Here is a 13,435-nt window from a genome sequence, read left to right as displayed (position 1 = left end):
TCCACTGAGAAACCGCTCTAACTGTCAGGAACTTCTTCCGGATGTTTAGATGGAATTGCTTTTGAATTAATTTCATCCCATTCGTTTTGGTCTGTCCCTCTGGGGCAAGAGAGAACAATTCTGCTCCATCCTCCATATGGCATCCTTTTAACTCTTTCCAGTACAGATGAATCTGATCTGTTAAGTGTATTTATAGCTCTAATCTGAGGAAGGGCCCTTCGATCTTCTGTGCCCCAGCCTCAACGGGCAGAATGACTCCATTTTTCAGGCCCTGCAGAACTGTGAAAGCTCCTGCAGGGCCCTCAGCTCTTCTGGGAGCTCATTCTACTTGGTCAGGGCCAGGACAGAAAAGGCCCTGCCCCTGGTTGTAGCCAGAGGAAATTCCCAGGGGCCAGGAATCACCAACAGATTAGTTCCCGCAGAGCGCAAAGCCCTGAGAGGAGCACAAAGCGACGGGTGGTACCTCAGATATGTGGGTCCCAGACCACGAAGGATCTTGAAAGTCAATACCAGAACACTGAACTCAATTCAGGCTGCAACTGGCAACCAATGCAGCTGCCTCAGCATCGGCTAAATACAGGCCCTCCAAGGTGTTCCAGCTGCAATTTCCGAGTCAAGGACAAGAGAAGGCCCATGTACAGCAAGTCCACTTATAACCCCAAACTCACATTTACAGTAAAAAAAATTGGATTATTTCATGCAAGACAGTGAAGAACCAAGCAGCCCAGAGGAAGTACAATTTGTAACACAAATAGTGGAGCCCCAATGGCATGCCCTACTTCCAATCCCCAATGATAAACATCTGGGAAGGCTAATTTGCACCTGCTCCAGGGTAAACTGGGTAAACCAAATCCCATCAGCTCTTTGCCTGCCCATTTCCATGCAGCTGGGATTTTAGCTCTGCTTGACTTGGCAAGATTTCGTAATAAGTCCCAAAGGACATTGTAGGAGTTTCACTTTCATCTCTCCGGAAACAAAGCGAGAGAGACATAAGGAGTGACCTAAGCACAACCGCACCATTTTCCAAACAGATTAGACGTGCTCACAGACTCTCGGATGACCATTTGTGATGAAAGGGAGAATAAACCTTTTTGGAGGATCTGGTGGGAATGATTTGAAATAGATCGACTGTTTTTTGGACCCAGAGGTCTTTGCATCCACTTTGCTTCTCCGTTGTGACTAACTGGAAGTCGGCACTATTGGTGGCCCAACCTACAAAAGGATGTGGAACAGTACGTGCAGGGCTGTCCGGTTTGCTTAACATCCAAACCAATGGGGGGAAAGAAGAAAGGACTATTGCAGCCCTTACCCACTCCAAGGAAAGAGATCACCATGGACTTTATAACTGATTTACCTCCCAGTCACGGGAAAACTGTGATTTGGGTGGTAGTAGACGCTTTTTCGAAGCAAGCCAATTTCATTCCTTGTGCAGGCTTGCCATCAGCCCCCAAATTGGCCTCTTTATTCATGGAAAACGTATACAAACTGCATGGGCTCCCTGAACGAATGTTATCAGACCACGGAACTCAATAAGTTGCCAAATTTCAGCGGGAGCTTTTGGGGGCTCCTGGGGGTAGAGCAAGCATTGATGTCAGGTTACCACCCAGAGACAAACGGCCAGACCGAAAGGGTGAATCAGATTTTGGAACAGTATTTGTGATGTTTCATCAACCATCAACCATCTGATTGGGTTGCGCTGCTCCCCCAGCAGAATTGCATACAACAATGGAGTTCATTCTTCTCCTGGGGTTTCCCCCTTCAAGGGTGTCTATGGCACGGACCTCACTGCTGTGCCCACGTGGGTGCCCACTGTGGATTGTACAAAGGATCTGAAAAATTGGGCAGCTAACATCTCAGCTGCCTGGCCCCAGATAGTAGAAACCTTAGAAAAGGTCATGAGGGATTATAAACAGCAAGGTGACAAGAAGAGGTCAGCAGCACCTGTGTGGGCTGTGGGCGACCAGGTGTATCTATCCATGAAAAGCCTTTGTTGCCAACAGCCCTCTCGCAAACTGGGCCCTAAATATGTGGGCCCCTTTTCTATCAAGAGGATTATTAACCCTGTGACTGTTGAACTTAAGTTGCCTAAAACTTATAGACATGTCCATCCCGTCTTTCATTCCAGCTTGCTGAAACCGGCCCCGCCTCCTGATGATTGGCACCCTGCTTCTGCTGCCCCCGTTCCTGTTTTCATGGACAAGGACACACATTACGAAGTGAATAAAATCCTGGACTCTAGATGGCATCGTGGAAAGTTACAATATTTGGTGGATTGGAAGGAGTTCCCCATGGGGAATCGTGAGTGGGTGGATACGGAGGACATGCGGGCACCAAAATTGATTGGGGAGTTTCACCATGAGTTCCCGCAGTGTCCAAGACTGGTGGATGGTGGGTGATTGATGGGAGTTTTTTATGGTGCTCTGACTCCTGCCATGACTTGTATTTGACCTGTGTGATTCCATCTTGGAATAATGTGTGCTGTTTTTAGAACCTCTATATAACCCTGAGCTGTCTGTCTTTGCTGTGATTTAGTCTCTGCACATATTTCTGCTGGGCAGTGTTATCTGGAGGAGAGGAACTGTCTAACGCCCAAGACCACGGTGGCCCAACTATCACTTGGAAAGGCACCCAGGCTGGCACCTGTGGCTGGGGGGCTCCTACTCCCTGGGAACTGTGCAACTTTGGGCGGGAAAGGGAAAGAGTAAAAGTGCTTGCTTAACATGTATTGACCAGAATCAACTATGAACGTTGAGGTGTGCTGAACTGCTATCAATAAAGCTTTCTATTAATCCAGAAGCAAGTTGTTAGTCTGTCTGACCTTGACAACATGCAACACTTCTCATTTTTGCTATTTTTCCAATTCCTGACAATGATTTATCCATCCTCCAAGTGAAATGCATGCAAATTTAACAATGTGCCCATGTAAAAAATAGATAAACATTATACATAACATACATATTTGGCATGTACTGTACATATAAGGTGTGTGTATAAGGTATGTGTATACAGCACCGGTGACTATAAAAGCAAAAGCAAACTCTAGGAATGCCTCTGATGTCACTGTGACCCTCATACCCAGCCAGCTAGTTGGAAACAGATTCTGGACTAGATGAATCCTTGGTCAGATCCAACAGGGCTGTGTGTGTGTTCAATAAATTTTAAATCTAGCTGACATTCCACTTCTGTAAGTGTTGGATTCAAATCACAGTGACCCAGGTTCAAAACTCTACTGAAGTCGAGAGCCTTATAGTCAAGCAGTAGAAGAATGTGCTAAATATTAAAATACAGAAATGTATTATCATTCATGAGCACATTTTTAAAAAATTTAAAACATCAACATTATAGAATCATAGAATCATAGAGTTGGAAGGGGCCATACAGGCCATCTAGTCCAACCCCCTGCTCAACGCAGGATTAGCCCTAAGCATCCTAAAGCATCCAAGAAAAGTGTGTATCCAACCTTTGCTTGAAGACTGCCAGTGAGGGGGAGCTCACCACCTCCTTAGGCAGCCTATTCCACTGCTGAACTACTCTGACTGTGAATTTTTTTTCCCTGATATCTAGCATATATCGTTGTACTTGAAGTTTAAACCCATTACTGCGCGTCCTCTCCTCTGCAGCCAACAGAAACAGCATCCTGCCCTCCTCCAAGTGACAACCTTTCAAATACTTAAAGAGGGCTATCATGTGCCCTCTCAACCTCCTTTTCTCCAGGCTGAACATTCCCAAGTCCCTCAACCTATCTTCATAGGGCTTGGTCCCTTGGCCCCAGATCATCTTCGTTGCTCTCCTCTGAACCCTTTCAATTTTATCTACGTCCTTCTTGAAGTGAGGCCTCCAGAACTGCACACAGTACTCCAGGTGTGGTCTGACCAGTGCCGTATACAATGGGACTATGACATCTTGTGATTTTGATGTGATGCCCCTGTTGATACAGCCCAAAATGGCATTTGCCTTTTTTACCGCTGCATCACACTGCCTGCTCATGTTTAGTTTACAGTCCACAAGTACTCCAAGGTCTCGTTCACATACAGTGTTACCTAGGTAACACCCAGTGTTATCCTCACACTATTGCACAAATCCAGAACATATTGACACTCAGAGAGCTGCTGCTTGTCCAAGAGGACAATAATGCTTTCAGTGGACCAATGCCCTGAACTGTTGTCAGGCACTTTCCTCTCTTCATCTTGCAAGGCAATTAGATGCTCACCTGGAAGGCCAAGCTGACACAGGAAACTAAACGTGTTTCAACCCCTGTTGGGGTCTTCCTTAGTGGTCTGATACTTACCTGCATTTGTATAATGTAGTAATGGGGACTATAAGATGGCAAAAACTATAAAGAGGCTCACCGTTTATGAAATGGGGGCCCGCATTAAAATATTTATTTGTTGTTCAAATTCCTACTCTGCCACAGAAGACTGCAGGGTGACCTTGGGTCAGTCACACACTCTCAGCCCACTTATTTGTTTGTTTTATTAGGATTTATATGCGGCCACTCCCAGTCCAACCTTTTGATCATAGAAGAATCCTTGAAATAATCTGTCAGGCTTTGAGGAGCCTTGGGAATGACATCAGTTGGCCACGCCTCCCTGCCACACCCCTAGAAGTGACTTGTCATACAGGACATTGATAACTGAACTTTACAGATCCTCCAGAGTTAAGCATTCCGGCTGATCTATTAATATTATGAGGTGACTAATACAAATGAAATTCCTGTATAGAAACCTAATGAGAGGAATGGCCACTGAAGAAAAGGTGTTTACCCAGAAAATGGATATTCTCAATCCGGACCCTGTTTTGGCTCCCTATTATTCATTTTCTGAACATATATGTATTTCAAAATTTCTTGAAAAAGAATTTCAATTTATTTGTTTGTAATTCATATTTTTGAGATATAAGAATTCACACTGAGAACTATCAGGAATACATTTATTTTTTGCCTGCACTTCACTTTCTGTTCATTTTCTCTGTTGACCTTCATGGAAATTGATTTGCCACTGATTTTTACTCCCCCCAAAGTGACATGTCATACGGCAGGGACATCACCACCCACGTTAAGGAGGACGGGAGGTGGGTGAAGGCGGGAGCAGCCGTGCAGGCTCCACCCCCTCCCAGACACAGAAATTATGAGAAACGTCACTCATGTTCAGGTGGGGGGGGGGGACAATGGAAGCGGCTGATTCTCTAGCTCCATGGACCCCTTTGGACCCCTTACGGAACTCCTGCCGACCCCTGGGATCGCTGAACCCCTGGATGGGAATCCCTGGCCTAACCTATCTCGCAGGGTTCTTGTGATAAACGGGACGAGAGGAAAACAAAGCAAACCACGTTGGGCTTCCAGTCTATTTCGTTCAGCCTGTTTTCCTTCCCCCTTTCCGCCAGATTCTCAGTCCAGAGCCTCAGAGCCTCTATCCCCATTGTGATATTTATGACTCTGTACGCCCGGTGACTTCATACTTAGGCCGAAGGCTATGCACCGTGGCTTTCAGAAAGACAACGGAGCCACAGAGGGAGGGGAGGTGGCAGCTCGCTGAATGAGAGAGCCATTCCTGGTTTCATTCGAACAATGAATGTGAAAGCTGGCAGAATTTTCTTTTGACTGGAGCTCTTGCATCGGGCCTTTCAAAACAAGCAAGAGGCTTGCAAGGGCAGAAAAAGGGGGGAGGGGGCTTGAAAGGAGAACTCAAAACCTGCTTCCCCTCCCAGTCCAGGCAGGCAGGAGGGGAAAGGCTGTGGACCCCTTCTGGAGCTCCTGTAGACCCCCGGGTTCCGCAGATCTCTGCCTTAGAGAGAGGGGGCCATACTGACTTCAATGAACCAAAGGGCTGATATTTAGCCCATTCGTTTCCAATGAACAAGAGAATATGGACATATGTAGGAGAAATGCAACATGAAGACATAGTTACTGAATCAGACGGACCACTGGTCCACCCAGACCAACCATGTCTACTCACCCTGGGAGAGACTCTCCCGGGTCTCAGATCTTTTCCATCCCCTCCTGCCTGGCCCTTTGAACTGGAGATGCTGGGGATTGAACCTGCATGCCAAGCAGAGGCTCTACTACTGAGCCATGACCTTGCCTATAATACAGAAACACAAGAAGCTGCCTTATACTGAATCAGACCGCTGGTCCATCAAAGACTGACAGAGGTTCTCCAAGGGGCTCAGGCCAAGGTCTTTCCATCCCCTCCTGCCTGGCCCTTTGAACTGGAAATGCCGGAGATTGAACCTGGGACCTTCTGCATGCCAAGCAGAGGTCGCACTCCCTTTTCCACATGGTCCCAAGGCCTTCAGGGAGGCAATAGGAAAATATCTTCAGTTTTTTTCTGATTCGACCGCTGCTCCTGCGATCTTGCTGTCCTAGGCAACTGCCTTTTAGGCTAGAAGCAGCCCTTCTTTCTTCACTGCCCTTAAATAACATTACCCCCCCAAAAAATATATATATATATATATCCACCCCATGCTCATTACTCTGAGTAAGAAGTGTAGCCAGATTTCCCTCCTGGAGGAGTCGTGTTATTTTGTGGCGATAAACCTGGCGTTTTCCTTTGCTCCTTCCCCCAAAGCCGATCATTCAGGGCACTTGGAAGGGGGTGACCAACATTCCAAACAGAGAAGAGCAGACCTGTAGGAGCGACTCCGAAAGCTCATTCACCACTCGGAGAATTCCAGTTTTCAAAAGAGCCGGGAACTGGCACAGCCCCGTCTAGCGCTAATATTTGCACTGTGGGCCAGGCCGTTTAAAAATAAAATGCAACCGGGCTTTCCATCAGCAGTAAACAAACCAAGGGAGGAAAGCTCATCTATGCCTCCTTAGGGAACGTTTAAATTTTTAAAATCCCTTCCTTTAGCTCTCATTGCTTCACCCAGCCTTCAGGTAAGTATATTCAGCAGAAAACAGACAATATGTACCATGAGATGTGAATCAGCAAGATTAAACCTGTTTCTCCATCCCAAATTTTCCAACCACATACAGAGACAGTCTTGCAGGGTGGGAATATAGAGGGGGCATCTCTACATGCTCAAGTTCCTGTTTGCACGGCAGCCCATGTGCACGCATCTAAATGTGCATCAGCGCTCCACACAACATCAGTACCCTCCAGTTTGGCAGGGAACAGGTTGTGTGTAGGTCTTCTTTAAAGGAGGCTGTCAGATGTGCTTGTGACGTTGCTACAGCTGACATAACATGGAAATAGGTAGAGGAGATGCTGTCTCGCTAGGTGGTAGAGTATCCTTCACCTGAAGTTTCTGGGAAGAGATTGGAGGAGCATCTGTCAGGAAGGTGTGTTTTTTAAGTCCTCAAGGTGGTGGTGGGGGTGGACTGGATGGCTCTCGGTGGTCTCGTATGGCTCTGTGTGATTCCAATATAACAGAGAGAATTAAACCATTGATTCAGCAACTGGTCCGTAAATGTCACACTACTTTCTGTTCAGACCGGCAGTGGTTTCACATCACCTGCTCCCAGTCCTTTTAACTGGGGATGCTGGGTACTGAGCGTGGGGCTTTCTGCTTGCCAAGAAGAGGCTCTCCCACTGAGACACAGACCCTTCCCAAAAGGGCAAGAATCATCCGGGGCCTGGGGACCAAGCCCTGTGAGGAAAGGCTGATGGACCTGAGAATGTTCAGCCTGGAGAAGAGGAGGCTGAGAGGGGACAGGAGGGCTCTCTTGAAGGATCTGAAAAGGTTTCAGTTGGAGGAGGGCGGGGAAAGGATCCTGTTGGCAGCAGAGGAGAGGACCCACAGGAATGGCCTTAAACTACATGAAGAACTGTACATGCTAGATATCAGGAAAAAAACTTTCTACATTCAGCATAGTTCAGCAGTGGGATGGGCTGCCTAAGGAGGTGGGGAGCTCCCCCTCACTGGCCATCTTCAAGTAGCGGCTGGACAGATCCTTCTCCTGGATGCTTGAGGCTGATTCTGCACTGAGCAGGGGGTGGGACTAGATGGCCTGCATGGCCCCTTCCCACTCTAGGATTCTAGGGGTCTAGTTCAGCAGTGGGAATGGGCTGCCTAAGGAGGTGGGGAGCTCCCCCTCACAGGCCATCTTCAAGCGGCGGCTGGACAGATCCTTCTCCTGGATGCTTGAGGCTGATCCTGCATTGAGCAGAGGGTTGGGCTAAATTTATTTTATTTTTAATTTGACTTCTAGCCCACAACTCCCATTGTTGGCACATGGCGGGTAACAAAACTGGGCCTGGATGGCACCTTCCAAATCTATGATTCTATTAAATGAAGGAGGGTAGAGAGACATGGCAAGCCATCTTGGTTCTCCTTTGGGGAGAATAAATATCTAAATAAATAATGCAAAAAATGCACTGAGCCAGCCTAAATGTATATAAAGTGCATCTGAACAGCCTATTATGTGAATTCTTAGGAAAATAAGAAGCAGAATAACTTATCAGTTTGTTGGTTCAAATTTGTACAAATATAAACATTTTGAAATGACTGAGTGGCATATTCCCACACTACTGTAAAAACCGCATGGAAAGAATGCATTATGCTTGTAAGCAAGATTAACCACAGAATCTTCCAAATCATTGTTCACACCTCTGCAAATAAAATATTTAGCAACTGTTCCATGTACACATTTCTGCCATGTGATCAACAGCCACATTGCTTAGCATGCTCCTTTTCCAGGGCTTGAAACTTTCACTTAATCTGTTTTCAAATGCTCCTCCAAGAACTCTCACTGGCTGTGCATGGAGAGAAGTGCAGAAATGAAACCTTTTCTAATAAGCCCACACACATGGATACACATTGAGTCATATGAGTTGAGCTTATGCTCTTTGCAATTTCCACCTTTCTTTAATGTTACTGTTGTTATCACCTTGTTATTGTTACTATAAATGGAGTTACCTGTATCGTTTCTTGTTTCATGTAAACAGGCCTGAGCTTTTGGGGAGGGCAGTATATAAATACAATTAATTAATTAATTAATAATAAAGCAAGAAACAGTCCCGCATGATGACACCAATATTAGTCCAGCTTCCCACTTCCCACACTTGGGGACTTCCAGACGCCCACGAGCAGCGCATGAACACGGCAGCCCGGTATTCAGAGACAAACTGCCCCGAACCCAGAGGTTTCCTTGAGCTGTCTTAGCTAACAGCCCTTGAAAAGTAAGTCCCACTAAAACATCAAAGAGTTTGTACAGGCGTCTAAACCCATGAACGCCACATCCTGCAGCAGCAAATCGTGTTGCTCTGAGCCGTGAAGTTGTGCTTGTTTTAATCTGCTCTGAATCTACTGGTCACAGGGATGGCCAAACTGTGGCTCTCCAGATGTCCACGGACTACAATTCCCACCAGCCCATGCAAAACTAAGGACAAAGGGCCAGCCACTGGAAGCAGCGTCACAATTATATCCCTCTAAGACAGTGGTCCCCAATCTTTTTATCACCGGGGACCAGTCAATGCTTGACAATTTAATTGAGGCCCGGGGGGGTAGTCTTTTGCTGAGGGATGTCACTGCCTGAGCCCCTGCTCCACTTGCTTTCCCGCTGGTGCCCCTGACTTCCCACTGCCCACTGGGGGGCGCTGCCAGAGCAGCTGTGCAGTGCCACGCTGAGGGGGAGCCCCAGCCATGGTGGCCACTGGGGAGCACCAAAGGTGAGCCGGCAGCAGAGGGGCAGGGCAGCCCCTGAGGCAGCAGCCGGGGAGGAGGACAAGAGGAGCCGCAGCCCAGTCCCGACTGATCCGTGGACCGGGGGTTGGGGACCACTGCTCTAAGAGAGGCAACAAAATTCATGGTTGGTCTTGCCCGCAGTCGTTTCCATGGGGGTGGGGCAATGCTTTGACTGAGAATTTGCCTGCTTTGGGTTCCAGTTAACCCTTTTATTTACTGGGACAGATCCAGATGGGCAGCCATGTCAATCTGTCTGCAAGCAACAGAATTTCACAAGTCACTGCTCGGTGTGTTCATTTCTGAAGAAGTGAGCAGTGACTCATGGCTCGCCCTACTGGCACTTCCACCAACGTCCTGCTTGTGTCAGCCACTCCCCTCAAGTTGTGATGCAAAAAACATGCGTGCGTTCCCTTGTGGTAAAGTTACAGGTAAAGCCAGCAAGGGTAAGGTCTCAGGTTGCAACAGAAAAGGGCGCCCAAGGTTGGGAAGAGCAGCCAGGCAAGGTGCAAAATGTGCCTCCTGGGTCAGCCACGGAGGGAAGAAAGGAGGGAGGCCTGCAGATGGGAGAGAGGGGTGCTCAAGGCTGGTATGACCATGTCCCAAGGAGGCCACCCTGAAGCAGGCCTGACCCAGGGATGCCAGCCTCCAGGTCGGACCGGGGAGTTCTCTCCGGACCACCGAGAGAATCGGGCATCCCAACGATGCTCACAGCTTTCTCAAGAACAGAAAGGAAACAGTAGGGTGAGGTGGATGGGCACGATAAACACAAATTTATAAGTGGTGCAAAGAATGGGAGGAAAGAAGTAAGAGGTTTTTCCCTGACACAGTCTGCTTAGGGAGTGGGGGAAATATATCATTAATATGAAATGCATCAAATGGGCAAGCCGAATGGCAGCTTGGCTGGTGCTAGAGAATACAGGTCCCAAACAGGATGAGGAGATCTGTTTTCAAGTGAGCCTGCTTGGCTTTCTTTCATTCTTTTACAGGGATCAAAGCACAGCTATTTGTAGCAGTTGAACTATTAGCCAGAAACAAAACAAAATGAGACACAAGCAGGGGCACCTTTAAGACCAACAAAGATTGATTCAGGGTGGGAGCTTTTCAAGCCCTCTTCCTCAAACTAATACAGCGCCGAAAGCTCACACCTTGAATAAATCTTTGTTGGTCTTAAAGGTGCCCCTGCTGGACTCTGATTTTGTTTTGTTGTGCTGCTTCAGACCAACACGGCCACCCACTTGAATCTATTAGCCAGAAAGTTTAAATTGACACGCTCATAACAATAATCAGAGAGAGAAAAAGAAATCCAACTTCTGTGACAATTACAAGTATTTCAAAGCCCCGAATGGCAACTTCAAAGCAAAAGTTATCCGCAACCCCCCCCCACACACACACACACACATTTCTTTACACAATGGCTCATGTGCTGCTTATTCAAAGGGTATCTTTGGATACAATAAATAACATTTGTTAAGCAGCCTTGTATGAATTTGTGAGGGGGAGGGGGGAGGTCTGCAGACCTTCCATGAAATTATATCCAACATTCGATACACACAAAACCCTCCACAGGCCAGAGGGCAGGTTTCCATTTGACGTTTGCTTTCCATTGTGTGTTGAATGCCCTTGCATCTGCTGTCCACTCAAAATGGGCCTAGTATAGATAGTATAGATAAGGCCTATGCAAGTTAGGCCAGAAATTACACATTATATCTATGCAGGAATATTAGGGAGAACCTGAAATCCATCCAGGTTGGCTAATAGATAACAGAAAACAGACAGATCTCCAAAACCCAAGCAATAAATCGCATCATGCAACAGTCCTGAGAGGAGGAGAGAAATCCCCCCCCCCCGTATCTCTTTCTTTCTTTCTTTCTTTCTTTCTTTCTTTCTTTCTTTCTTTCTTTCTTTCTTTCTTTCTTTCTTTCTTTCTTTCTTTCTTTCTTTCTTTCTTTCTTTCTTGTTGATTCACTATCTAGTTGTGGGATTACCAGAGATCAGAAAAGAGATGCTTTGGAGTGAGGACTCCATGAGGTGTCTCATTCACTGAGGTCTCTCCCCAGGCGATAGAGTAGCCAAGCAGAAGCATCTCACACTGAGCATGTGTGTGGACCACAAGCTGCACGAGTGTGAAGTTCCCCTTAGAGGGGCTCTGTGCATGCACATCCCAACACAAATGTTTCCGGCAAAGTGAAGCTGGGGCCACACAAGTACTGGTGCCCCTTGTGCTCTGCTAGAAAATCCTTAAACCGGCCCTGCGGATCTTTGCATTGTCCTTGCTGTGAGGGGCTCCTGGACGCTGGCTCTTTCCTACCTGAAGGAGGGAGCCGAAAGCTCCTCCCCTGCCCCAAACGGGGTTAGTTCTGTCGGTGCTTTTCTGTAAAGTGAGCCCTGCCTCGCAAAAGCTTCTCCCCTGCCAGGGATTTGGCTAATGTCGCTCCAAACTCTTCTAGCCAAAAAGATGCAGCAGTTTGTAGACATCCCCCCCCCCAACTGTCCCCGGGCTAAAGGGAGAGGAGGGCCCATCCTACCGGCCGAGACCCACCCAGCACACCTGTCCTGCCTAGAGGGGCCAGAAATAACCTGTCGCCCCTCCCCTCCAGCACAGCTGCAGCTATATTTACACCGGAGTCACCCCACATTTCCGAGTCTTACACCCAGAGACAGGAACGTTACAGGTAGCCGCGCGGGGTCATCCACAAACCCAGTGCGATCCTTGATCAGCTCAACCTGAACTACCGTCCAATGTTGCAAAAGCCTTACCCTCCGGAGGGTCCCGATCCCGTGGGCGCACGTGCACGGGTCGCCGCGCGCTACCACGATCCTGTGGGTTATTTCACGCGCAAGTCAGCCCTCGCCGCTCTCCATGCAGCTTCCCGGCCGGTTCAGGCGATTGCAGACTGGCAGCCCCGTTAACCCGAATGAGAAGAAGGGGAGGCCGCCTGCCCAAGTGCACCGGCCGGAAGAGCGACGCTTATCCCGGGAGTCGGATTCCCCCTTGGACAGATGCACACGACGCGAGCTCGGACTCAGGAAAGTTTGCGCGGGTATAAATTTCGGCTTCTCTCGTTCTCATTTGTTGCTCGCAGGGAGGAAAGGCGGCTGCAGGCGACGGGGCATTTCCCCAGCTGCGTCTCGAACTCGCGGTGCGCTTCCGACGGCGAACTCCGCTTCCGAGGGGAGGGCGTCTTCCCGGGCCGCCCGGAGCAACTGAAGAGCAGAGCAGAGCAGGCGGGACGGGAGCTGGCGAAGGCAGAAGGATCCAAGGACTCGACCTCGCCGCCGCTTGGATACCGCGCAACTTCGGCCCGGCTCCGGCGGCGGAGGGAGGGTGGCGGCGGTGGCGGCTGCTCCCAGGCTCCCGAAGCCAAGTTTGTGCCGCCTGCCCCCGAGCCTGCCCCCGGCCCTCCGCGCGACTCTCGGGCACCTCCTGGCGGTTGGCCCGGGCGAAGCGCCGCCGCGGAAACTCCGCTCGGCTAGAGGCGGGGCAGGGCGCACGTGGGAACGCGGCCCCAGGGCGTCAGAGCCACGGTGGCCTTCCTGCCATTTGGAGAGCGGGGATGGAGCCAAGTCTAGCACAGTAGGAGAAGAAGAAGAAGAGTTGGTACTTATATGCCGCTTTTCTCTCCCTGAAGGAGTCTCAAAGCGGCTTACAATCCCCTTCCCTTCCTCTCCCCACAACAGACACCCTGTGAGGTGGGTGAGGCTGAGAGAGCCCTGAGATTACTGAAGAAGAAGAAGAGTTGGTTCTTATATGCCGCTTTTCTCTACCTGAAGGAGTCTTAAAGCGGCTTACAGTCGCCTTTCCTCTCCC

General features: G+C 48.8%; 1 protein-coding gene across 4 annotated transcripts in view; it reads right to left on the bottom strand.

The window, feature by feature from the left end:
* ARHGEF9 (Cdc42 guanine nucleotide exchange factor 9) overlaps positions 1-12,979 on the bottom strand; it is a 248,261-nt gene extending 235,282 nt beyond the window's left edge. For 3 of the 4 annotated variants that reach the window (XM_077307302.1, XM_077307301.1, XM_077307304.1), the window contains exon 1: positions 12,385-12,979. The gene's annotated coding sequence lies outside the window, so the exon portion shown is untranslated. The remainder of the gene's footprint in view (positions 1-12,384) is intronic. The other variant, XM_077307305.1, reaches the window with a different exon arrangement.
* Between the last annotated feature and the right edge of the window lie 456 nt (positions 12,980-13,435).

This window comes from Paroedura picta, chromosome 13, assembly GCF_049243985.1.
Source record: "Paroedura picta isolate Pp20150507F chromosome 13, Ppicta_v3.0, whole genome shotgun sequence".
Lineage (NCBI taxonomy): Eukaryota > Metazoa > Chordata > Lepidosauria > Squamata > Gekkonidae > Paroedura > Paroedura picta.
This window is presented reverse-complemented; position numbering and strand designations above follow the sequence as displayed.